At 39.5% G+C, this 24,635-nt stretch overlaps 1 protein-coding gene across 1 annotated transcript in view; it reads left to right on the top strand.

Moving 5' to 3' along the window:
• Nucleotides 1–24,635, top strand: part of LOC133610586 (teashirt homolog 1-like) — a 437,114-nt gene that overhangs the window by 309,889 nt on the left and 102,590 nt on the right. The window contains exon 4 of the mRNA XM_061966992.2: nucleotides 21,979–22,069. The gene's annotated coding sequence lies outside the window, so the exon portion shown is untranslated. The remainder of the gene's footprint in view (nucleotides 1–21,978; nucleotides 22,070–24,635) is intronic.

The following is a 24,635-nucleotide window of genomic DNA, read 5'->3' as shown; positions in this document are numbered from 1 at the left end:
AAATACTATAGACATGATTAACGAAAACAGGTGCGTGACTCAAAATGTGAAACAGGTGCGTGACGTGACAGGTGAAAACTAATGGTTGCTATGGTGACAAAACAAAAGTGCACAAAAAGTCCAAAAACCAAAACGAACATGACCAAAACAAAAACATGATCACACAGACATGACACGCACATTGTTTACAATCATGGCCACCAGCAGCGAGAGCGATTCGGACCGAGAAAGTGACGATTTCCCCATTAATTTGAGCAAGGATGAAAGATTTGTGAATGAGGAAAGTGAGAGTGAAGGACAACAGGGCAGTGGGAGCGATTCAGATAGGGAAGATGCTGTGAGAGGCGGGTGGGACCTGATATTCAGCTGGGAATGACTAGAACAGTAAATAAACACAAGACATATATATATTCTATTAGCCACAACACAACCAGGCTTATATTTTATATGCCACAAATTAATCCCGCATAACAAACACCTCCCCCCTCCCGTCCATATAACCCGCCAATGCAACTCAAACACCTGCACAACACACTCAATCCCACAGCCCAAAGTACCGTTCACCTCCCCAAAGTTCATACAGCACATATATTTCCCCAAAGTCCCCAAAGTTACGTACGTGACATGCACATAGCGGCATGCACGTACGGGCAAGCGATCAAATGTTTGGAAGCCGCAGGTGCATGCGTACTCACGGTACCGCGTCTGCGTATCCAACTCAAAGTCCTCCTGGTAAGAGTCTCTGTTGTCCCAGTTCTCCACAGGCCAATGGTAAAGCTTGACTGTCATCTTTTGGAATGTAAACAATGAAACACCGGCTGTGTCTGTGTTGCTGCAGCCGCCGCTTCCCACCTACAGCTTTCTTCTTTGCTGTCTCCATTGTTCATTGAACAAATCGCAAAAGATTCACCAACACAGATGTCCAGAATACTGTGGAATTTTGCGATGAAAACAGACGACTTAATAGCTGGCCACCATGGTGTCCCAAAATGTCCTCTACAATCCGTGACGTCACACGCAGACGTCATCATACCGAGACGTTTTCAGCAGGATATTTCGCGCGAAATTTAAAATTGCACTTTAGTAAGCTAACCCGGCCGTATTGGCATGTGTTGCAATGTTAAGATTTCATCATTGATATATAAACTATCAGACTGCGTGGTCGGTAGTAGTGGGTTTCAGTAGGCCTTTAACTGAGCATTCCTCAAGGCACCTTTCAGTCCTCTCCTTTTTGGCAGTTATTTTTCGTCATGCAATTTATGTAACTAAGGTGTTGCTGTAGCTTGTTTTCTTCAGACGCAGTCAGTGGTCATTTGTTCAGCATTTTTAGTCATACTGGTAGTATTCCCTAAGGGTCCATTTTAAGTCTTCTCTTGTTCATCATTTTTTAAGTTCAAAACTAGTGTTGTCCCGATACCAATATTTTGGTACCGATACCAAAATGTATTTTGGTACTTTTTGGTACTTTTCTAAATAAAGGGGACTACAACATTTTTTATTATTGGCTTTATTTGAACAAAAAATCTTACTGTACATTAAACATATGTTTCTTATTGCAAGTCTGTCCTTAAATAAAATAGTGAACATACTAGAAAACTTGTCTTTTAGTAGTAAGTAAGTAAACAAAGACTCCTAATTTAGTCTGCTGACAAAAGCAGTAACATATTGTGTCATTTATCATTCTATTATTTTGTCAACATTATTACGGACAAATTAATCTACTTGTTCATTTACTGTTAATATCTGCTTACTTTCTCTTTCAACATGTTCTATCTACACTTCTGTTAAAATATAATAATCACTTATTCTTCTTCTGTTTGTATACTTTACATTAGTTTTGGATGATACCACAAATTCGGGTATCAATCCGATACCAAGTAGTTACAGGATCATACATTGGTCATATTCAAAGTCATCATGTGTCCAGGGACATATTTCCTGACTTTATAAACATAATATAAAAATTTTTTAAACTAAAGAAGATTTTGTGATGCTAAAAAATATCTATGTAATCATAGTAGTATCGACTAGATGCGCTCCTGTACTTGGTATCATTACAGTGGATGTTAGGTGTAGATCCACCAATGGCGTTTGTTTATATTGCAGCGTACCGAAAGAGTTGGTGCTTCAGGGAATTCTGGGAATTTGTTCTGTAGTGTTTATGTAGTGTTGCGGTGCAAATAGTCCCCCAACATGTGTTTGTCATCGTTGTTTAGTGTGTTTTCACTACATGGCACATGTTTATGACAGTGTTGGCGTTGATCATACAGCCACCCTTACTGTGACATGTATGGCTGTTGACTAAGTATGAACTTCATTCACATGTGATTAGTGTTCTCAAAGTTAAGATCTTCTTTTGACTTTGTCAACTATAGACACGTTTTGACACATCCATTAACACAACTACGGTGAGCTACGGTGTGTAGTGAAGCATGTAGAGTTATCACTTGTCCTGCAGGGATGATACTTGAAATGGATGTACTTGATGTGTCTCCATGGAGACAAGGATTAGTGATTTAGAAGTAGCTACAACACTGCTGATTGCGGACAGACATTAGCCGCTAGCTAGCTAGCTAGCTAGCCATGCCTTAAAGCACCTCTTCCTGAGGGTGTTTCAGTGTTATAGCTTCACATTTATCTTTACTTATTAAGCCAAAATGTGTCCGTTTTCCCTTCTCTGTCTACACACTGTGTCTGCTTGTAAGTACTCTGTGATTGTGCACTGCCGAATGTTCGTCTGCATGACACGACGCGACCACGATGACGGGTGGGGGACCGGTAATTTTTAGAGGCGGTATAGTACCGAATATAATTAATTAGTATCACGGTACTATACTAATAACTAGGGATGTAATATATATGTAATATAATGCGTTAAAATGTGTTTTGTTTTGTTTTTTTGCTTTTTTTTATTAAATCAACATGAAAAACACAAGATACACTTACAATTAGTGCACCAACCCCAAAAGCCTCCCTCCCCCATTTACACTCATTCACACAAAAGGGTTGTGTCTTTCTGTTATTAATATTCTGGTTCCTACATTATATATCAATATATATCAATACAGTCTGCAAGGGATACAGTCTGTAAGCACACATGATTGTGCGTGCTGCTGGTCCACTAATAGTACTAACCTTTAACAGTTAATTTTACTCATTTTCATTAATTACTAGTTTCTATGTAACTGTTTTTATATTGTTTTACTTTCTTTTGTATTCAAGAAAATGTTTTTAATTTATTTATCTTATTTTATTATTATTTTTAAAAAGTACCTTATCTTCACCATACCTGGTTGTCCAAATTAGGCATAATAATGTATCAATTCCACGACTGCATATATCGGTTGATATCGGTATCGGTAATTAAAGACTTGGACAATATCGGAATATCGGATATCGCCAAAAAGCCATTATCGGACATTCCTACTAATAACGGTATACCGTACAACCCTATTCAAAACAAATGTCTACTGTAGAAGACGCTGGTTCTACAGAATATAGAAAATACGACAAACAGTGAAGAGAAGTCCGACCATGTGTCACATTTTTGTGTTGATATATTTATTTTATTTTATGGTTTGAATTCGTTTTTGGAGCTGTCATTCCACATTTATCAATATTCACATTGGTCAGTAGGGGGCAGCAGGGCGTTTCTTCCCAATTGAATGCGATCACCTACAGACCGGAAGTGTCTTGTCATTCTGACGAGAGCGACCAGTCAGTGACCAACTGAAACGTTCTGTGTGCTTATTTCCTCCTGTATAACAGGTTAGTTTTGGTAAAACAACTCACTGAATAATATCCATGTTTTTTTCTAAGTTTAAGTACACATTCTGATGGTGGAGCCTAACTCTAAAGTGTTTGTGAGTTAGTTTGTATTTGTGAATGAATCCGGTGCACAGCTGTATTAATCAATACAAAATGGCGACGTGAGTGCGCAATGTTTATATAGGAACTTCTGATCCTAATTCAGACTCCCCAAATTAGAGCTCCCGTTTTCTTATTGATTTCATATGTATATTTGTATAATGTGTGTGTTCTGAAATAGGTTTTACATGCTATTTTGTTATGTTTAGACATGGTTATATAAGTTAAGCTCTCAGGAATGGTCAATGAACATTTCAAGTACAGTAACTTAAAGCTGCTATATAAGAAGAAGAATATGAAGAAAAATAAAGTATTTAAATGAATGTTGCTAAATTGTGCATTAAGTTAAAGGTGAATATTCCTGAGAAAGACAAGACAGTGAAATAATGTCTAATTGAGCACTATATTGTATGTTTTGGAGTGAGGATGTGGATATGTGAAAATATATGGCAAAGGCATACAGTATTGTTATGGTAATTATAACTCCAGTGATACAGTAACAGTTTAATGATAGTTTATTGAGTGTTTTGATGAAAATAGAGGTGAAGATAAAGTAAAAGACATTGACATGATAATACAAAGTGACAAAATATATGGGAAATTAAGTGAATTGTGGATTTGTAAATTCTGTTAATAAATTCTGACGAGAGCGACCAGTCTGTGACCAACTGAAACGTTCTGTGTGCTTATTTCCTCCTGTATAACAGGACATTATTATCTGACTGCTTGTCCTGGCTACTTGGGACCTGCAACACATGCAGTCCTTAGATTTCTGCAAATGTGGCCCCCAAAACAATTTAGTTGAATATCCCTGCTTTAGTAGATCAGACCCTTAGTGAACTGCACCAAAATACAGTATCTTTTTTTAAATGTTTAATCCGGATCAGAGTTCTGAAGTGTGAACGCAGCCAAAGTCTTAGTGCAAACCGAGAGCTGACGCGTGACGTTAAAGCGCGGTCTTTGAATAAACAAACAATGATGCTGAGCGACGTTTCATTGACAAACAACAGCGTTTCTTCCCCCCGCCTCATTTAAAAGCTGTTAACTTCATTGAGCCGAACATCTTCATAAATCCGCCGACACGCTGTTGTATCACATGCATTGTTTAGGTGACACGAGTACGTTGTCACGGTGTCACAATGCATACACGTTTCAAACAAGGAGCTGAGGCGCGTGTTTGCGGACGTGACAGATTGTTGTTGAATATGGAAATGATGCCGAGCGCAGTCGTCGGACGGATGTCGGAGCGCGTCTCCGCCGCCGCCGCTGCTTTGTTGCTTTGATCATGTTCACCGTCGAATGCACAACCTGCCTGAAGGAGTTGTGTGTGTGTGTAAACAAATATGTACACATTGCTCCATCCCTGCAAACTTGACTTTATTGGTGTCGGCAACTCCGAGTTACAGTACTCTGCTCTTGCTATAAGCCTACATGTCCGTCAAAATAATGCTACTCATAGACATTTGACCTCAGCTACGCCTAAAAAAAGATTTAATCCTGTATACTTTAAGCAAGAAACATTCAAATGATTGTATTTTTTTGTGTAAGCTAATTTTTCTACTTCTACTACATTTAATTATATTAATTATAAAAATAATAATAATAGATTAGATTTCTATAGCGCTTTTGTAGCATCATTCATTCACCCCACATTCACATTATGCTGGTGGTAAGCTACATTTGTAGCTATAGCTGTCCTGCCTTAACAATGCATTTGTTCAATCAAAGTTTACTTACATAGGCCTAAATCACAAATGTCTCAAAGGGCTGCACAAGCCACAACGCCATGCTCGGATCAGATCCCACATCAGGGCAAAAAAAAAAACTCAACCCAATGGGATACAACGAGAACGTCCCTGGGCCACCGTTGCAATGGACGTCGAGTGGATCTAGCATAATATTGTGAGAGTCCAGTCCATAGTGGATCTAACATAATATTGTGAGAGTCCAGTCCATAGTGGATCTAACATAATATTGTGAGAGTCCAGTCCATAGTGGATCTAACATAATATTGTGAGAGTCCAGTCCATAGTGGATCTAACATAATATTGTGAGAGTCCAGTCCATAGTGGATCTAACATAATATTGTGAGAGTCCAGTCCATAGTGGATCTAACATAATATTGTGAGAGTCCAGTCCATAGTGGATCTAACATAATATTGTGAGAGTCCAGTCCATAGTGGATCTAACATAATATTGTGAGAGTCCAGTCCATAGTGGATCTAACATAATATTGTGAGAGTCCAGTCCATAGTGAATCTAACATAATAGTGTGAGAGTCCAGTCCATAGTGAATCTAACATAATATTGTGAGAGTCCAGTCCATAGTGAATCTAACATAATATTGTAAGAGTCCAGTCCATAGTGGATCTAACATAATAGTGTGAGAGTCCAGTCCATAGTGGATCTAACATAATAGTGTGAGTGTCCAGTCCATAGTGGATCGAACATAATGTTGTGAGAGTCCAGTCCATAGTGGATCTAACATAATGTTGTGAGAGTCCAGTCCATAGTGGATCTAACATAATAGTGTGAGTGTCCAGTCCATAGTGGATCTAACATAATATTGTGAGAGTCCAGTCCATAGTGGATCTAACATAATAGTGTGAGTGTCCAGTCCATAGTGGGGCCAGCAGGAGATCATCTTGAGTGGAGACAAGTCAGCAGCGCAGAGACGTCCCCAACTGATGCACAGATGAGTTGTCCACCCTGGGTCCCGACTTTGGACAGCTAGCGCCTCATCTGTGGTCACCGAATCTGGTACCAGAGCAGAAAAGAAACGGCAGATCAACTGGTCTAAAAGGGGGGTCTATTTAAAGGTTAGAGTATACAAATGAGTTTTAATATGGGACATAATGGATTCCACTGAGGTAGCATCTCTAACTGTTACCGGGAGGGCATTCCAGAGTACTGGAGCCCGGATAGAAAACGATCTATAGCCCGCAGACTTTTTTTTGTTAAAACTTCCACCACTCCTGTGTTGCCTGTGCTGTTATTTCTGTAATGAATACGCCACAAGGTGGCGCTATTCTTCACCCTCATGAGTCGAATTGACTTGATATTTCTCACGCAGCTGTACAAAACACGCACTGTAACTTTAGGGAGTTTAGCCGATTTTACATCCAATTTGCTACTCACCTTTAGTTACCGACAAGTACCTGTGTGTAAAATTTAATCAGGATTTGTTGATAAACAAATACAAGCAAAACATTTGACTCACTTAGCAACTAATTATATAAAGCAGGGGAGTCAAACTCGTTTTCATTAAGGGGCCACGTCGAAAGAATGGTTCTTCTCAGAGGGCCGCTTGCAACAGTGATTATATATGACTATTCATGTATAATTAACTCATGATAGTAGTACACTGTGGCAGGGGTGTCTGAACTGTTTCCACTGAAGGCAGCTCACTGAAAAATGAAGCATGCGGACGTCATTTTGATATTTTTCATTTCCAAAACCAATACAATATGTATTGTAACCGTTAGGGCTCCCCTCAATTTTGGTGAATGTTAAAGGTCCCGGGGACCCAAAAGTGTCTCAGCCATTAAGTGTTTTTTTTTTTTTTTCCTTTTTGTTTTTGGACACATAAATATCTTCAGATCTATCCGTTTCCATTAAGTATTTGTTTGTTTTTTAATTTTATGCCGCTTTCCCCAAAGAAAACCCTGTTTTTTTTATTGGAAAAACACAAAATATGTAATATTTTCCACAAAACATTAAAAAAAATTGCATAGTTTATATGAAGTAATTTGAGCCTTAAATAGGTAACTAATTCATAACAACATTGCTTTTAATTCATTATTGTTTTTTGAGCAATGACAGCTTCGAAGAAAAAAAAAAACTGCCAACATGGCCGCTTGGAGTTGTTAGTTTCAATATTGTTACATTAAACCTGTTTGCCCTCTTATTCCACTTTTTATGTTTTTTTTTGTGTATGTTATAAAAATTTTAAAATGTGCCGCGGGCCGTAAAAAGAATAGCTGTGGGCATCATATGCCCTTTATTTTATTTTGTTGGTTTTTTTACTTACAATTTGATGGATAACTTGCTTTGAAATCATAAGTCAGGATGACAAGCATTTATTTTTTTATTTAAAAATATATGATAATATATCTTTCATCGGGGCGATGTGGCTCCGTTGGTAGAGCGGCCATGCCAGCAACTTGAGGGTTCCAGGTTCGATACCCGCTTCCGCCATCCTAGTCACTGTCATTTAGTCCTTGTTCAAGACACTTTACCCACCTGCTCCCAGTGCCACCCACACTGGTTTAAATGTAACTTAGATATTGGGTTTCACTATGTAAAGCGCTTTGAGTCACTAGAGAAAAGCGCTATATAAATATAATTCACTTCACTTCATCGCAGATTAGATACAGTTGGTGTTAAAAGTTTACATATACTTGTAAAGAACATAATTGAGTTTCCAATAATTTCTACAATTCTTATTTTTTTGTGATAGAGTGATTAGAGCACATACTTGTTGGTCACAAAAAACATTCATGAAGTTTGGTTCTTTTATGAATTTATCATGGGTCTACTGAAAATGTGACCAAATCTCCTGTTGGAGCACCCAACTGCGCCCAAGACCCAACCTCCGGGCTGATGATTTTAGGTTGTCCTGAAGAATTTGGAGGTAATGCTCATTTTTCATTTTCCCATTTGTGTTTCATCTGACCACATAACTTTCCTCCAGAAGGTCTTATCTTTGTCCAACAAAAATTGAGCTGTTTGGCCACAATACCCAGCAATATGTTTGGAGGAGAAAAGGTGTGGCCTTTAATCCCAGGAACACCAACCTACCGTCAAGCATGGTGGTGGTGGTGGTAGTATTATGCTCTGGGCCTGTTTTGCTGCCAATGGAACTGGTGCTTTACAGAGAGTAAATGGGACAATGAAAAAGGAGGATTACCTCCAAATTCTTCAGGACAACCTAAAATCATCAGCCCGGAGGTTTGGGTCTTGGACGCAGTTGGGTGTTCCAACAGGACATTGACCCCAAACACACGTCAAAAGTGGCAAAGGAATGGCTAAATCAGGCTAGAATTAAGGTTTTAGAATGGCCTTCCCAAAGTCCTGACTTAAAGGCCTACTGAAATGCGATTTCCTTATTTAAACAGGGATAGCAGGTCCATTCTATGTGTCATACTTGATCATTTCGCGATATTGCCATATTTTTGCTGAAAGGATTTAGTAGAGAACATCGACGATAAAGTTTGCAACTTTTGGTCGCTGATAAAAAAAGCCTTGCCTGTACCGGAAGTAGCAGACGAGTAGCGTGACGTCACAGGTTGTGGAGCCCCTCACATCTGCTGGGAATGACTAAAACAGTAAATAAACACAAGACATATATATACTCTATTAGCCACAACACCACCAGGCTTATATTTAATATGCCACAAATTAATCCCGCATAACAAACACCTCCCCCCTCCCGTCCATATAACCCGCCAATACAACTCAAACACCTGCACAACACACTCAATCCCACAGCCCAAAGTACCGTTCACCTCTCCAAAGTTCATACAGCACATATATTTCCCCAAAGTCCCCAAAGTTACGTACGTGACATGCACATAGCGGCACACACGTACGGGCAAGCGATCAAATGTTTGGAAGCCGCAGCTGCATGCGTACTCACGGTACCGCGTCTGCGTATCCAACTCAAAGTCCTCCTGGTAAGAGTCTCTGTTGTCCCAGTTCTCCACAGGCCAATGGTAAAGCTTGACTGTCATCTTCCGGGAATGTAAACAATGAAACACTGGCCGTGTTTCTGTTGCTGCAGCCGCCCGCAATACACCGCTTCCCTCCTACAGCTTTCTTCTTTGCTGTCTCCATTGTTCATTGAACAAATTGCAAAAGATTCACCAACACAGATGTCCAGAATTCTGTGCAATTTTGCGATGAAAACAGACGACTTAATAGCTGGCCACCATGCTGTCCCAAAATGTCCTCCACAATCCGTGACGTCATGCGCTGATATCACCATACCGAGACGTTTTCAGCAGGATATTTTGCGCGAAATTTTAAAATTGCACTTTAGTAAGCTAACCCGGCCGTATTGGCATGTGTTGCAATGTTAAGATTTCATCATTGATATATAAACTATCAGACTGCGTGGTCGGTAGTAGTGGGTTTCAGTAGGCCTTTAAACGTGTGGACAATGCTGAAAAAACAAGTCCATGTCAGAAAACCAGCACATTTAGCTGAACTGCACCAATTTTGTCAAGAAGAGTGGTCAACAATTCAACCAGAAGCTTGCCAGAAGCTTGTGGATGGCTACCAAAAGCGCCTTCTTGCAGTAAAACTTGCCAAGGGACATGTAACCAAATATTAACATTGCTGTATGTATACTTTTGACCCAGCAGATTCGGTCACATTTTCAGTAGACCCATAATAAATTCATAAAACAACCAAACTTAATGAATGTTTTTAGTGTGCTCCAATAACTCTATCACAAAAAAATAAGAGTTGTAGAAATGATTGGAAACTCAAGACAGCCATGACATTATGTTCTTTACAAGTGTATATATGTATGTGCATATGTGTATATATATATATATATATATATATATATATATATATATATATATATATATATATATATATATATATATATATATGTATATATATGTATATATGTATGTGCATATGTATGTATATATATATATATATATGTATATATATATATATATACATATGTATATATGTATGTGCATGTATATATATATATATATATATATATATATATATATATATATACATATATATATCTATAGTGCAACATCTTCCGACTGTATCACATCCTCCGGCGTCCCTCACAGGAGCGTCTCATGGCCCCTTGCTTTAGCATGCAGGGGCTGCGGCGTCGTCCCATCCTGACACACCCCCCACCTTCCGCCGCCAGTGCCATGGATCAAAGTGACACTTGGTCAGCATCAGCACATTATGAACTATGGCCACCTGCCACAGTAGACACATTGTTCCCTCAGTCTCTACTAATGTGAGGAATATAGGGGCCGGGCAAACACTCGGCTGCTGACAGCTTATTCTCTTTTTCGTGTGTGCGTATCTTTGTGTGTGTTAACACTCGCTATCGTTTTTTTACATTCCCCATACTTCACCTGGATATAGAACAATAACTGTAGGGGGGGGGGGGGGGTGATAAACAAGACTTAGACTTAGACTCCTTTTTATCGTCATTCAAATTTGAACTTTACAGTACAGATAAGGAAAATAACGAAATTTTGTTGCATTAGCTCATGGTAGTGTAGGATAAAAAAGCAATAAGGTACATATATAAATAAATAGATTACTGTACATATAAATATATTGCACTTTTGCATATGCATCCACATTTATAGATGTATGTTTTATTGTCTTTATATTCCAGCGAGTTAATCCATATTTGGGGGGAATTGAGGCGATTATTATGATGTGTTCAAGAGTCTTACGGCCTGAGGGAAGAAGCTGTTACAGAACCTGGAGGTTCTGCTTCGGAGGCTGCGGAACCTCTTTCTAGAGTCCAGCAGTGAAAATAGTCCTTGGTGGGGGTGGGAGGAGTCTCTGCAGATTTCTTGAGCTCTGGTCAGGCAGCGGCTTTTTGCGATCTCCTGGATAGGAGCAAGAGGAGTCCTGATGATCTTTTCCGCCGTCCTCACCACTCTCTGGAGAGACTTCCAGTCTGAGGCACTGCATACATGTAACAAATGACTCAAGTTAAGAATTCCGTCAATCTTGGCGCCAAAATGGAGTCACTGTTTGTTACACATAAATGACCTTAATAAAAATACTGCAAAAGCATAGAGTGGAGGATTCCAAAGAGCGGCCCGGGGGCCATTTGAATCCCGCGGCTTGTTTTTTATTGGTCGGCAAAACATTTTAAAGACAAAATTAAAACATTACACAAAGAAACTAGAATATGCAATTTTGCTAGAAATTGCGTACGAATGCTGAAATGTGCGAGCCGAACTTAAATGATAACGTTAGCCAGCAAACGGATGGAATGCATTAAGTACCGAGTTATACGACCAAAACGGCCAAAACTGTCAGGTGCCCAGGGAAGAAAAAAGAGAAAAGAAGAGGAGGAGAAACGAGAAAAGACAGAGGTAGCAGGTAGGTAACGTTAGCCTACATGAAATTATTTGTCTGTTACAGAATGTGATAGTAACCTGGCTTTTTAGCATTAAGCTAATGTTACATGATTCGGCAATTGCTAATCAATAAATAGCTAGTTCTCTTTTAACATCGGGTTAATATTGTGGAGGGGGCTAAATTGTTATGGAAAATAATGTAACGTTAGGTAATTACAGTACTCCCACCTTACATTCCTCTGGGACATTTGTATTAGATCTTTTAAGCAGGTGTTTTTGTTTACATTGTTATTGCCTTCTGGTTAGCTAATGTTTGCCCTGCAGGTAATAGTCACTTTTCCACCCCTTTATATATTAGGTATAGTTGTAAGCAGAGGTGGGTAGAGTAGCCAGAAATTGTACTCAAGTAAGAGTACTGTTACTTTAGAGATTTATTACTCAAGTAAAAGTAAGGAGTAGTCACCCAAATATTTACTTGAGTAAAAGTAAAAAGTATGTTGTGAAAAAACTACTCAAGTACTGAGTAACTGATGAGTAACATACACACACACATATACATATATATATATATATATATATATATATATATATATATATATATATATATATACATACATATACATTGATATATACAGTATATAATTTATATGTATTTATTTTGCTGTTTTTGTTTACATGTTAAAGATGTTTTAATGAATATACATGCATGTTTAACATATAGATTCCTTTCTTTCATGCAGACTAGAATATAAGTTGGTGTATTACCTGATTCTGATGACTTGCGTTGATTGTAATCAGACAGTAGTGATGATAACGTCCACGTTTTCAAATGGAGGAGAAGAAAAGTTCCTCCTTTCTGTCTAATACCACATGAAAGTGGTTGGTTTTTGGCACCTTATTTGTCCAGCTTCCATATTCGTTTTTATACACTTTACAAGAAATATATTGGCGTCAAACTCCGTAGCTTGCTAGCTTGTTTGCGCTGGCTTTCGGAGACTCTTGTTTTGAAAGCGCAGGCGCGATGGAGCGGCACTTTTATTGTGAAGACAGGAACGTCCTCATGTGCGGTCAGTCTTGAGGCTTTTGACGGGATGTACGGTTGAAATAAAAAAAGTATATTTTTTCCTTCACACTTTTGATTGATTGATTGGAACTTTTATGATTAGATTGCACAGTACAGTACATATTCCGTACAATTGACCACTAAATGGTAACACCCCAATAAGTTTTTCAACTTGTTTAAGTCAGGTCATGTGACCACCTGGCTCTGTTTGATTGGTCCAACGTCACCAGTGACTGCATCTGATTGGTGGAACGGAGTGAACGTCACCAGTGACTGTATTTGTTGAAACGCAGGCACTTTGAAGGTCTGTCTGACAGACCAAAACAAACAAAGCGTGCATTAACAGATCGATAAAAATTAGTAGCGAGTAGCGAGCTGAATGTAGATAAAAGTAGCGGAGTAAAAGTAGCGTTCCTTCTCTATAAATATACTTAAGTAAAAGTAAAAGTATGTTCCAGTAAAACTACTCTTAGAAGTACAATTCATCCCAAAAGTTACTCAAGTAGATGTAACGGAGTAAATGTAGCGCGTTACTACCCACCTCTGGTTGTAAGTAAAAAAAAAAGGTCAAAGACAAAGCTATTCGGTTTCTTGTGAGTATATACACTTCACTGCCGATGTGGGGGGGCGCCACCTAAAATCTTGCCTAGGGCGCCAGATTGGTTAGGGCCGGGCCTGGCCAAGGCACATTTTTTTCATTGAAAATATCTGGAGGCACACCTCCAGCAGAAATCGTTAAAAATGAATGAAACTCAGATGACGGTAAAAAGTTGTTGAAATTTTTGGATATGACCAAGCATGCATCAATATAGCTCTTGTCTCAAAGTAGGTGTACTGTCACGACCTGTCACATCACGCTGTGACTTATTGAGACTTTTTTGCTGTTTTCCTGTGTGTAGTGTTTTAGCTCTTGTCTTGCGCTCCTATTTTGGTAGCCTTTCCTGTTTTGTTGGTGTTTTCCTGTAGCAGTTTCATGTCTTCTTTGAACGCTATTCCCCGCATCTGCTTTGTTTTAGCAATCAAGACTATTTAAGTTGTTGCTATCCTTCTTTGTGGGGACATCGTTGATTGTCATGTCATGTTCGGATGTACTTTGTGGACGCCGTTTTTGCTCCGCAGTAAGTCTTTGCTGTCGTCCAGAATTCTGTTTTTGTTTACTTTGCAGCCAGTTAGGTTTTAGTTTCATTCTGCATAGCCTTCCCTAAGCTTCAATGTCTTTTCTTATGGGCACTCACATTTTGTTTATTTTTGGTTTGAGCATTAGACACCTTTTTACCTTCACACTGTCTCCCGCTGTAAAGCAATTAGCTACCGGCTGCCACCTACTGTTACGGAAGAGTATTACACGGTTACTCTGCCGAGCTCTAGACAGCACCGACACTCAACAACAACACATCATTTGCAGACTGTAATTACTGGTTTGCAAAAAATGTTTTTTAAACCAAATAGGTGAAATTAGATAATCTCCCACGGCACACCAGACTGTATTTCACGGCACACTAGTGTGCCGCGGCACAGTGGTTGAAAAACACTGGATGGAAGTACCAAATGATATGACTAAATTAATTGGCTAACTGGTAGAAAATGTATATATTATCACACAACTCTTATGCTTAAGGGCCGTTGCTATAGTTATCAATTGTACTGAAATTTTATTTTTCTTTGTCTGTGCAAAGCTGGCAATCCAAAAGATTGCAAGCCAGTCTCGTATCAGTGTTTGTCTCCAGAATCGGCCTGCTGACTGCCAAGGCCGAACATCGAGTACCGTGACGCAGACAGAGCAGAGACAAGGCAATATCACGACTGTCAGCACATTTGCATATTTGTATAATCATATATTGTGTCTAACTGGAGCTGTCGAGATTACCTCCTTCCCTCAGCGACAGCTTCAGTGATGACCTCCCAAATAAATAGAGGAAGCACGTGGGCTGGACTTTTAGAACGTAGTTTGGATCTGTAACTAGAGTACAGCGCAAAACACGTCTCTTCTAAATTTTGCAAAATTTAACTGTCTCTGCATGATTCCTTGCTTCTCGTCTGTTTAATAGATGTCATCAGTGTTTGAACCTGACACTAACTAAGTTAGCATGCTAATGTTAGTATGCTAGAATGCCAATGTTAGCAATTTTGAACAGTCGGCATGTTTCAAGTACCAAGTTATGTGACTCTGAGGTGTTCAGCCGTAAGTAACATTGGCTAAAAAAGATGTTATGTTAATGTAAGTAATGCTGCCTGAGCAAACCAGTGGCCACTATACTGAACTGCACAGTCTAATTGTTTTGGTGTAGTCCAGTGGCCAATACTGCTGTAGTATTGGTATTTGTAGTTCATTTAGCCAATGTCATGCTTGAAAATTATTAATTTAGGGCAAAATCACATAGAAGAACTACAGTATATTATAACACAAGCCAAGATATGGATGTTGTGTTGAGTTAGTTTAGCATATTTATTGACCTATATTGTATTGATTTTAGTATATTTCATGTAAAAACTCAAAGTGGCTCCCGCATCCTTCAATTTGTATTAATGTGGCCCTCACTGGAAAAGGTATGGACACCTCTGGCTTTGAGTATCTCAAAAGTGAGTACATGCTCTACACTTGAGTTTTTATTGCAATATACATTATATTGCCAAAAGTATTTGTCCACCCAATCAAATGATCAGAATCAGGTGTCCTGGGATCCATTATTTAAATTTGTTTTACCTATTCATTTTAACTATTAAATGAACCTAAAATTTGACTTATTTTATCTTTGTGGAAAATATTGGACACAATGTGTTGTCAGGCTTATGAGATGTGATGCAAGTGTAAGCCACTGTGACACTGCTTTTATTTTTTTTTATAAATGGCTGTAATGATAATGTCAATTAGGGATGATTTCTAATCACTGCTATGTTGGAATTGTTATTAATATTGATACTGTAGTTGATATTATTAATTTGTATTTGACTACTTTTGGATTGTTTAGTGTCATGTTTGTGTGTCCTCTCAAATTGCTCTGTTGATTGCTATTCTGAATGTTGCTGTGCCAGGTTTGGTTTTTGTTATATTCTTGTGTGTTTTGTTGAAAATAAAAATTTAATAAATTAAAAAAAGAATCCGTTGTCCTAATCACTTGTCCCGGCCACAGGTGTATAAAATCAAGCACTTAGGCATGGAGACTGTTTCTACAAACATTTGTGAAAGAATGAGCCGCTCTCAGGAGCTCAGTGATTTCCAGCGTGGAACTGTCATAGGATGCCACCTGTGCAACAAATCCAGTCGTGAAATTTCCTCACTCCTAAATTTTCCAAAGTCAACTGTGGGCTTTATTATAAGAAAATGGAAGAGTTTGGGAACAACAGCAACTCAGCCACGAAGTGGTAGGCTACGTAAACTGACAGAGAGGGGTCAGCGGATGCTAAAGCGCATAGTGCAAAGAGGTCGCCGACTTTCTGCAGTTGGGGCTTTCCAATTAGCCCACGTACAATACGCTGAGAGCTTCATGGAATGGGTTTCCATGGCCGAGCAGCTGTATCTAAGCCATACATCACCAAGTCCAATGCAAAGCGTCGGATGCAGTGGTGTAAAGCACGTCGCCACTGGACTCTAGAGCAGTGGAGACGCCTTCTCTGGAGTGATGAATTACGCTTTTCCATCTGGCAATCTGATGGACTTGCTGGGTTTGGAGGTTGCCAGGAGAACGATACATTTCGGACTGCATTGTGCCGAGTGTGAAATTTGGTGGAGGAGGAGTTATGGTGTGCGGTTGTTGTTCAGGAGTTGGGCTTGGCCCCTAAGTTCCAATGAAACTTTGAATGCCCTAGAATACCAAAACATTTTGGACAATTCCATGCTCCCAACCTTGTGGGAACAGTTTGGAGCGGGGCCCTTCCTCTTCCAACATGACAGTTAACCAGTGCACAAAGCAAGGTCCATAAAGACATGGATGACAAAGTCTGGTGTGGATGAACTTGACATGCCTGCACAGAGTCCTGACCTGAACCCGATAGAACACCTTTTGGATGAATTAGAACAGAGACTGAGAGCCAAACCTTCTCGACCAACATCAGTGTGTGACCTCACCAATGCGCTTTTGGAAGAATGATCGAAAATTCCTATAAACACACTCCGCAACCTTGTTGACAGCCTTCCCAGAAGAGTTGAAGCTGTAATAGCTGCAAAAGGTGGACCGACATCATCATGAACCCTATGGGTTAGGAATGGGATGGCACTTCAACTTCATATGTGAGTCAAGGCAGGTGGCCAAATACTTTTGGCATTATAGTGTATCTTCTCAAAAGAAAGTACAGTGGTACCTCGGGATAAGAGCGCCCCAGTTTTTTGGGAAATGAGCGATCTCTAATTATAAGCATTAGCTTATAATTAGAGATCGACATAACTTGGTTTTTCCAACACTAGGAAGGAAGAGAGTGAGTGTGAAAAACAGTGCCAAGAAAAAGAAGTGGGTGATATTCATTAAACCAAAGAAATAAATCATCAAAAACAAGACCAAGCGTTAAGCAGACTTGGTGAATCAGTTGGAGCGTGCCAATGCTAATCTGCACCATACTGAAGCAGAGTGTGTCAATAACGCCAACCGAGGACGTAAAAACAATAATCTAATCGGCGGACATTTACCCATGAAAATAGATAAAAGCTGCTGATGTTGTGTTTGACAGTGAAGCAGCTCTGAGGAGAAGTAAATGCTGTACGTTTTTACACTACATTACTTTGTAAAACTACTGTATGTGTTTGTACTACATTTTATTGCAGTGGTGTGCAAAGGTTTCCATTTTCAGCCCGCAGCTATTTTTTCTAAACATTTTTATTGGCCCTCGACATGTTCTAAAAGTTAACCAAATGTATTAATAATGATGTATATTAAATACAACACTAAACCTTTTGTGATAGCTTTGTCAGGTAAAACACAAAAGCTTATTTTAAAGTTAAAGTTAAAGTACCAATGATTGTCACACACACACTAGGTGTGGCGAAATTATTCTCTGCATTTGACCCATCACCCTTGATCACCCCCTGGGAGGTGAGGGGAGCAGTGGGCAGCAGCGGTGGCCGCGCCCGGGAATCATTTTTGGTGATTTATTGTTTTCCAATAGTTTAACATATACTGATTTACCTTAATTTGTTATATCATCTTTAATGTACATTCTTTAGTTTGTAAGTATGCGGCCCTCGCTGGAAAATGTTTGGACACTTGCTCTATTGTTTTGTTTTTCACACAATATTTTTTATCTAAAAGTGTATTTGTATTTTTAAAAGGCATGTTAAAATTGTGCTATTTTATAAATGTATTTTAATTCATTTCCATGGTTGGTTGGCAAAACAAGTTTTTCAAGCTGTGTCAAAAAAAACAATTAAACTTGTGTCACTGTACTGACTTTTGAGTTTGTGTTTGGTCAATCTTGTGCATTTTGAGCTCGAAACAACAATTCCCTGCCTAAACAGGCTGCGTTAGACATAAAAAAAATTCTAACCAAATTTTACTGTAAATGCGACAATTGGCTGACTTCAGTTTTCCAATTTTGATTGTTTTGTCAGCCTTGAGCGGTTTAAACTCATTTGCGCACCAAAATCAATTTAACGACTTATCAGCATTGAGCAGAGACTCGTAGTCTGCTGCCTGAACGGGCTGCAGTAGACATGAAAACAAGTTATAACCAAACCTGCGATAAATACTTCAGTACAAGAATGTACAGTATCACATTTAAGCAAGCATTTTATTATCTTCTCAATGAAAAATACTTTAGAACAGTGATTCCTTAACTGTGGTACATGGGCTCTATCAAGTGGTACGCCTAAGAATCAATTGATTAAAGTACAGTGTTTTATTTTCGTATATTCAAACAGGATTACTGTTCACAATGTAATGTTACTGTGGCCAAAATATTAAATATATACGTGTTAAATAAAACCTCGCCCTTGTTTTAAATCAGGGGTCTCAAACATGCGGCCCGCGAGACGTTATTTTGCGGCCCCCACCTTAATATGAAAGTTTAATGTTAGTGCGGCCCGCGAGTTTTAAATGAATGGCGCTTGACAGTGTTGTGTGCGGAGCTGAAGGAATCTACCAATCACGGTGTGGTATAAGACTCTCGACCATATCGGGGGTGTTCCATGATGGCACAACCTTTAGTGTCCTCTAGAAACTGTCACCGCATCATCTTTGTCTCCATACTAACAGAGTACCGGCCCAGACATATGTTGTATGTGGCTTCTGCAGACATACGCAAGTTGTTGCAAGACATACTTGAGGAACAGCCATACATGTCACACTGAGGGTGGTCATATTTTATTTTATTTATTTTTTAACACTGTTACAAATATGTGCCACACTGTGAATCCACACCAAACAAGAATGACAAACACATTTCGGGAGAACATCCACATCTAAACACAACATAAACACAACAGAACAAATACCCAGAATCCTTTGGAGCCCTAACTCTTCCGGGCTAGAAAAACACCCCCGCTACCCCCAATCCCGCCTCCTCAACCCCCCCACACACACCTCAACCCCCCCTCCCGCCCCCATCTCCCGAATTTGGAGGTCTCAAGGTTGGCAAGTATGCATTGACGTCACTTGCGTGATGCAAGCAGAGAAACATTTTGCCGCTTTTCCAAGACACTCGCACACGCTCTTCCTCCCTCCCTCGCTCGCCCGCCTGCTCGCTCCCGCCCCCGTTGTAAACAGTCAAGGCGGGGAAGACGAGCGGTCCGGTAGCTTCCATAGCACTCCGCCGAAGGACCGAGCGACAATACAAAAGTGTGGTGCACTGGACCCCAGCGCTGATACTCCAACAGAGAGTCGCTGGGCGAATCAGACGTGTAACACGTTAGTGGTGATGTTAACCCGTTCGGGGCTAATTGTGCTATCGTAACTGTAAACTCCACGGCGAGTATCCCCCCCCCCAAATTTGCTGGTAATGTTTTACTTTTAGCCTTAAACATGACACATAATGTCTGTAACTTTACTAGCTCCTGTAATTTCAATAAACCCGAATTAATAAATAATATGTTAGTGTGTTCTAAGTAATCTACTTTATGAATAATCCTTATAGCTCTTTTCTGTAGTTGATACATAGAAAGTTGCGGTGCACAAGGAATACCATTTGAAACGTCATTATAAAACTAGACATGCTAAGGAGTATGCAAAATACCAGGTATATGAGAGAGTGAACCGGGTTGCAAATCTTAAAACCAGTCTACTGAGGCAACAAGATTTCGTCAAGAAAGCAAGCGAAAAGAACGATGCAGCAGTCAAAGCTAGCTACATAGTGAGTGAGATGGTTGCTAGGGCGGGAAAGCCATTCAAAGAAGGTGAATTCATTTAAAAGGTCATGTTAGATTTTTTTTAAGAAATCTTTTCTTGCGGCCCGGCCTCACCCAGTTTCTGCATCCAGTGGCCCACAGGTAAATTGAGTTTGGGACCCCTGTTTTAAGTGAATACTGAGGCCTACTATGCTACTGTACTTCAATGTTGGTAATTATAGTGGTACTTGGAGAGCCAAGTTTTTTCTGAGGTGGTGCTTGGTGGAAAAATGTTTGAGAACCACTGCTTTAGAATATACTTTGGAGTAGTCAGTGTATAGCAGTATGGATGTACTATCAACACAGTCATTATTGTGTAAATATCTGACAACACAATCACCTCAGTTTGTGTCGTCAGAGTGAATATTTAATGTTACTTCACTTCCTCTGCTCTATGATGACATCACTGGTGGAACTGGTGGATGTTACATACCTTGCTAAACTCATTCCTTCCTTCCTTTTGTCTTTCCTTCCATTTAAGGATGTCCAGTTTGGTTTAGGTATTTATGTGACATCTTGAAGGTGTGTTTGGGCTCCTTAATTGTGTTTGAAAATCTTCATGTGGTCCAAATTCTGGGTCAGAATGTCATTTTACATTCTAAAATTCATGTTTTGACTGAATGAACCGCAGCTCCCCAAGTGTCGGGAGCACCCGTGTGTGGTATCACCAAGACAATATTATACTGCTGCTTACTTGTGTTGCTAAATATTGATAGTGATTCTGTGCACAAGCTGTACACTGACTGCTCTAAAGTACATCATTTCTAGTGACAAGATATGTTGTCATTAAACATGCTTGCTGGAAGTTAGACTGTAGATGAATAGACAGACAGATGTGACATTAGCAGGTAAAACGTGCCCTAGAAAGCAATTAATACGTGAAATGGAGCGAAAATGATGAGCGCGCAGAAGATGATTTGATTACTTTCTATTTTCTTTGCACACTAAAGTGAGCTTCGTGAAAGTCCATTTTGTACACAAATTAAACTTTTAATGTTGCTGCTGGCAGATAATAATAAAATGTCTTGCATTTAAAAGTGAGTGCAAATGATGGAAGTCGTCTCCCGCCGTCGGGAATTAATTCTGCAACTGCGCTTCTTTCGACGTAGCGTAGCTCCAAAGTTCACGCTGCATGAACACCTTAATATGCATGGCCTTCACCTTTTTTACGGGCTCGTAAAAAGTGTTGAGTTGTGCCTAATTCCTTTTATAATGCAACGCAGATGATAATTTATCAAGAGCGGCAGTGTATGTTAATGAGGACTCTCTGTGGGCGAGGTTTAAAAAAAAAAAAAAGAAAAAAAGAAAAGCAAAGTGGACATGAAAAGGTCAATAATATTGTTTAATGCGGCTTTGATGATTTGCATTTTTCCCCATGAAAGGTTGTTAATATTTCACAATAAAACACTTGTATTAACCCATCATTTCAGAATAAGTGCATTCTTACAAATTGTGTACTTTTTTATAACCACGCATGCATTTGAATGGAGCTCAAATAATAATGTTGTATACAAAAGGTCCAAAATGTGATGATGTTCTGGCCAAAAAACAACAAAACCTCCAAATTGGATCTAATGGTGGACCTTACTTGTTGAAATTCATTGAATCAAGTCATTACTCAAAGAAGTGTGCATGTGTGCCCTTTCCAGCGCTGTGAGGAAGTCTCTCCTTGATGAAGTCAGGGTGTCCTGAGCCTGGGGCAGCCTCCATCCTGCCCCCCCGATGACAAGCAGCATCCTGGTAAGGTTGCCGCCTTACATACTCTCAACCAAGTCTTGTTTTTTTCCACCTTTGTCGGTGCTGTCATCTTGTAGAAAGTCTTACCAGGAATCTTGACATTACCATCGCAGTGTATTTTGATGTTATAACTTCCCCATGGGTGACCCTATACTTTTGTTCCCTTTAGCTCTCATCAGTGACCTATGACCTAGATAAATGCCCACTGCTCATTTCGTCACCATAAGCCCACATTTGTTCAAACATGCTGACATTAGCGTGCTGATGCGGCGCGCCCACGCCAATCGGTCGTTCCGTGTTTCAGCTGACGACGCTGGAGACGTTGGCGGGATTAGCTGAGTTTGGAGAATCTTTGCATTGTTGTCAGTCAACGTTTATTTGTGGGGCGTAAATGGAAAGAAAAACTCGACAAGATCTAGATTTTTTTTAAAGACTTCCCGGTGTGTCTTATCGGGTCAAAGAAGAAGAAAAAGTGTCCCAATTTGGCCAAGGTCTGTCCATACTTGACCTAATGTTGTCTACTGTATGTGCTGTGAAATATACCTTAATGCCAGTGGTGTGCCGTCAGGGCCAGCAAGGCCTTCTCTGCTGGTCTAACATAACCAGAAATCATGATCATAATTAAAGATAAAAGTATTTTTTTATTTACTTTCCCTAAATATCTAAAAGTATTCATGCTCTCTTCATGTCATATTATGCTCATTCCAGTGCTGTTGTTTTTAGGTTATAGAGTTTTTATCCAATCAGAATTCAGCGAGCTTACGTTGCCATGCTGTACCAAATCTGTTCGGGGCCTTCAGAATCAACAATGCGGGCGTCTGTGCACTGTCAGTGAACAGGGACATACAGTTGATAGACAGTTGCAATAGCCAATCAGATCACAAGTTGTTGTCAGTAAGGCCTTCTAGCTTGATATATACTGTGATGTTATGAGCTAGATCAGTGTTTTGCAACCACTGTGCCGCGGCACACTAGTGTACCGTGAAATACAGTCTGGTGTGCCGTGGGAGATTATATAATTTCACCTAATTGGGTTAAAAATATTTTTTGCAAACCAGTAATTAAAATCCGCAAATGTGCCGTTGTTGAGTGTCTGTGCTGGTTAGAGCTCGGCAGAGTAACCGTGTAATACTCTTCCATATCAGTAGGTGGCAGCAGGTAGCTAATTGCTTTGTAGATGTCGGGAACATGGTTTGTCGTGATCACATTATGCAGACGACAGTGGGTGGCAGCGTGCAGGTAAAAAGGTATCTAATGTTTAAACCAAAAATAAACAAAAAGCATTAAAGCTTAGGGATGGCTATGCAAAACTAAACAAAAATTGAACTGGCTGCAAAGTAAACAAAAACAGAATGCTGGACGACAGCAAAGACTTAAGGCGTGTGGAGCAGACGGCGTCCACAAAGTACATCTGTGCATAACATGACAAGCAACACCAAAATAGTGCAAGACAAGAACTAAAACACTACACACAGGAGAACACCAAAAACCTCAAAATGAGTAACGACGTGATGTGACAGGTGGTGACAGTACACCTACTTTGAAACAAGAGCTATAGTGATGCATGCTTGGTCATGGTTTGAATTCATATCCAACAATTGCGAGAACGACTTTTTACTGTCAATATTGGCTGCTGAGTTTATTTTTTTAATGTTTTCTGCTGGTGGTGTGCCTCAAGATTTTTTCAATGAAAAAAATGTGCCTCAGCTCAGAAAAGGTTGAAAAACAATGAGCTAGATAACATAATTACTCCATTACCCAGCATGCCACAGTAGTGAAGAGCACGCACAGTAGCCCCGTTTAGGTTGAATGTTGCCATGCCGGCAGCTGGATGTTTTTGATGAGCACACTGTGGAGTAAACTTTAAGAAGTCAGCAAACACGCCTCGTCTGCATCTTTTATGATTAGACAAGACAACACATATATTTGCAAGGCCATTTTCAAGAAGGATAATTAAAGAGAAACTACATCTTGTGAGACGAAGTCGGCCAACCCCGGAAGCTCGAATGGGTTCTACAGATTGTGAGTTCAGATATTTTATTTTTACATTTTTTCACGTTTGAGAAGTTTTTTGCAATTTTAATTTTGATAAGATGTGTTTTAATTGCTGATGCGGGTTTATTGATTTTCAAATGCGCCAGAAAATAATTTTGTTGGTGGTGATTCAATGCCCAGTAGTGTGTAAATGTGTTCCTGTATAGTATTTCTCCAGCAATGGTCATGTGGTGACATCAATGATGGTATTTTGAGAGGTAATCATTAGATACTGGACATCACTGAAGGCCTAGGTGGGAAACACACAGCCCGCCACAGGTTAATGCTGACGCTACAATCTTTCTAAACCAAGGGTATCCAAAGTGCAGCCAATTTTAATTGTCCATCCACATGTTTTAAAAATAAGATTCATTCATTATGAATGAGATAGTAGATTAGTAGTTCCACCAATTATTTTCATATCCAAATCCCATTTGTTTGATTATGCCTGCAGCAGTTTTAATATTGACAGCAGTTTATAATTTAGTTTTAGTTAGTCTGTTATCAAAAATGTATTTTATTCAAATTTTTGTCA

This window comes from Nerophis lumbriciformis, linkage group LG11 (genome assembly GCF_033978685.3).
Source record: "Nerophis lumbriciformis linkage group LG11, RoL_Nlum_v2.1, whole genome shotgun sequence".
In the NCBI taxonomy this organism is placed as follows: Eukaryota; Metazoa; Chordata; class Actinopteri; order Syngnathiformes; family Syngnathidae; genus Nerophis; species Nerophis lumbriciformis.
The sequence above is the reverse complement of the archived record's forward strand: the minus strand, read 5'-3'. Positions and strand labels throughout refer to the sequence as shown.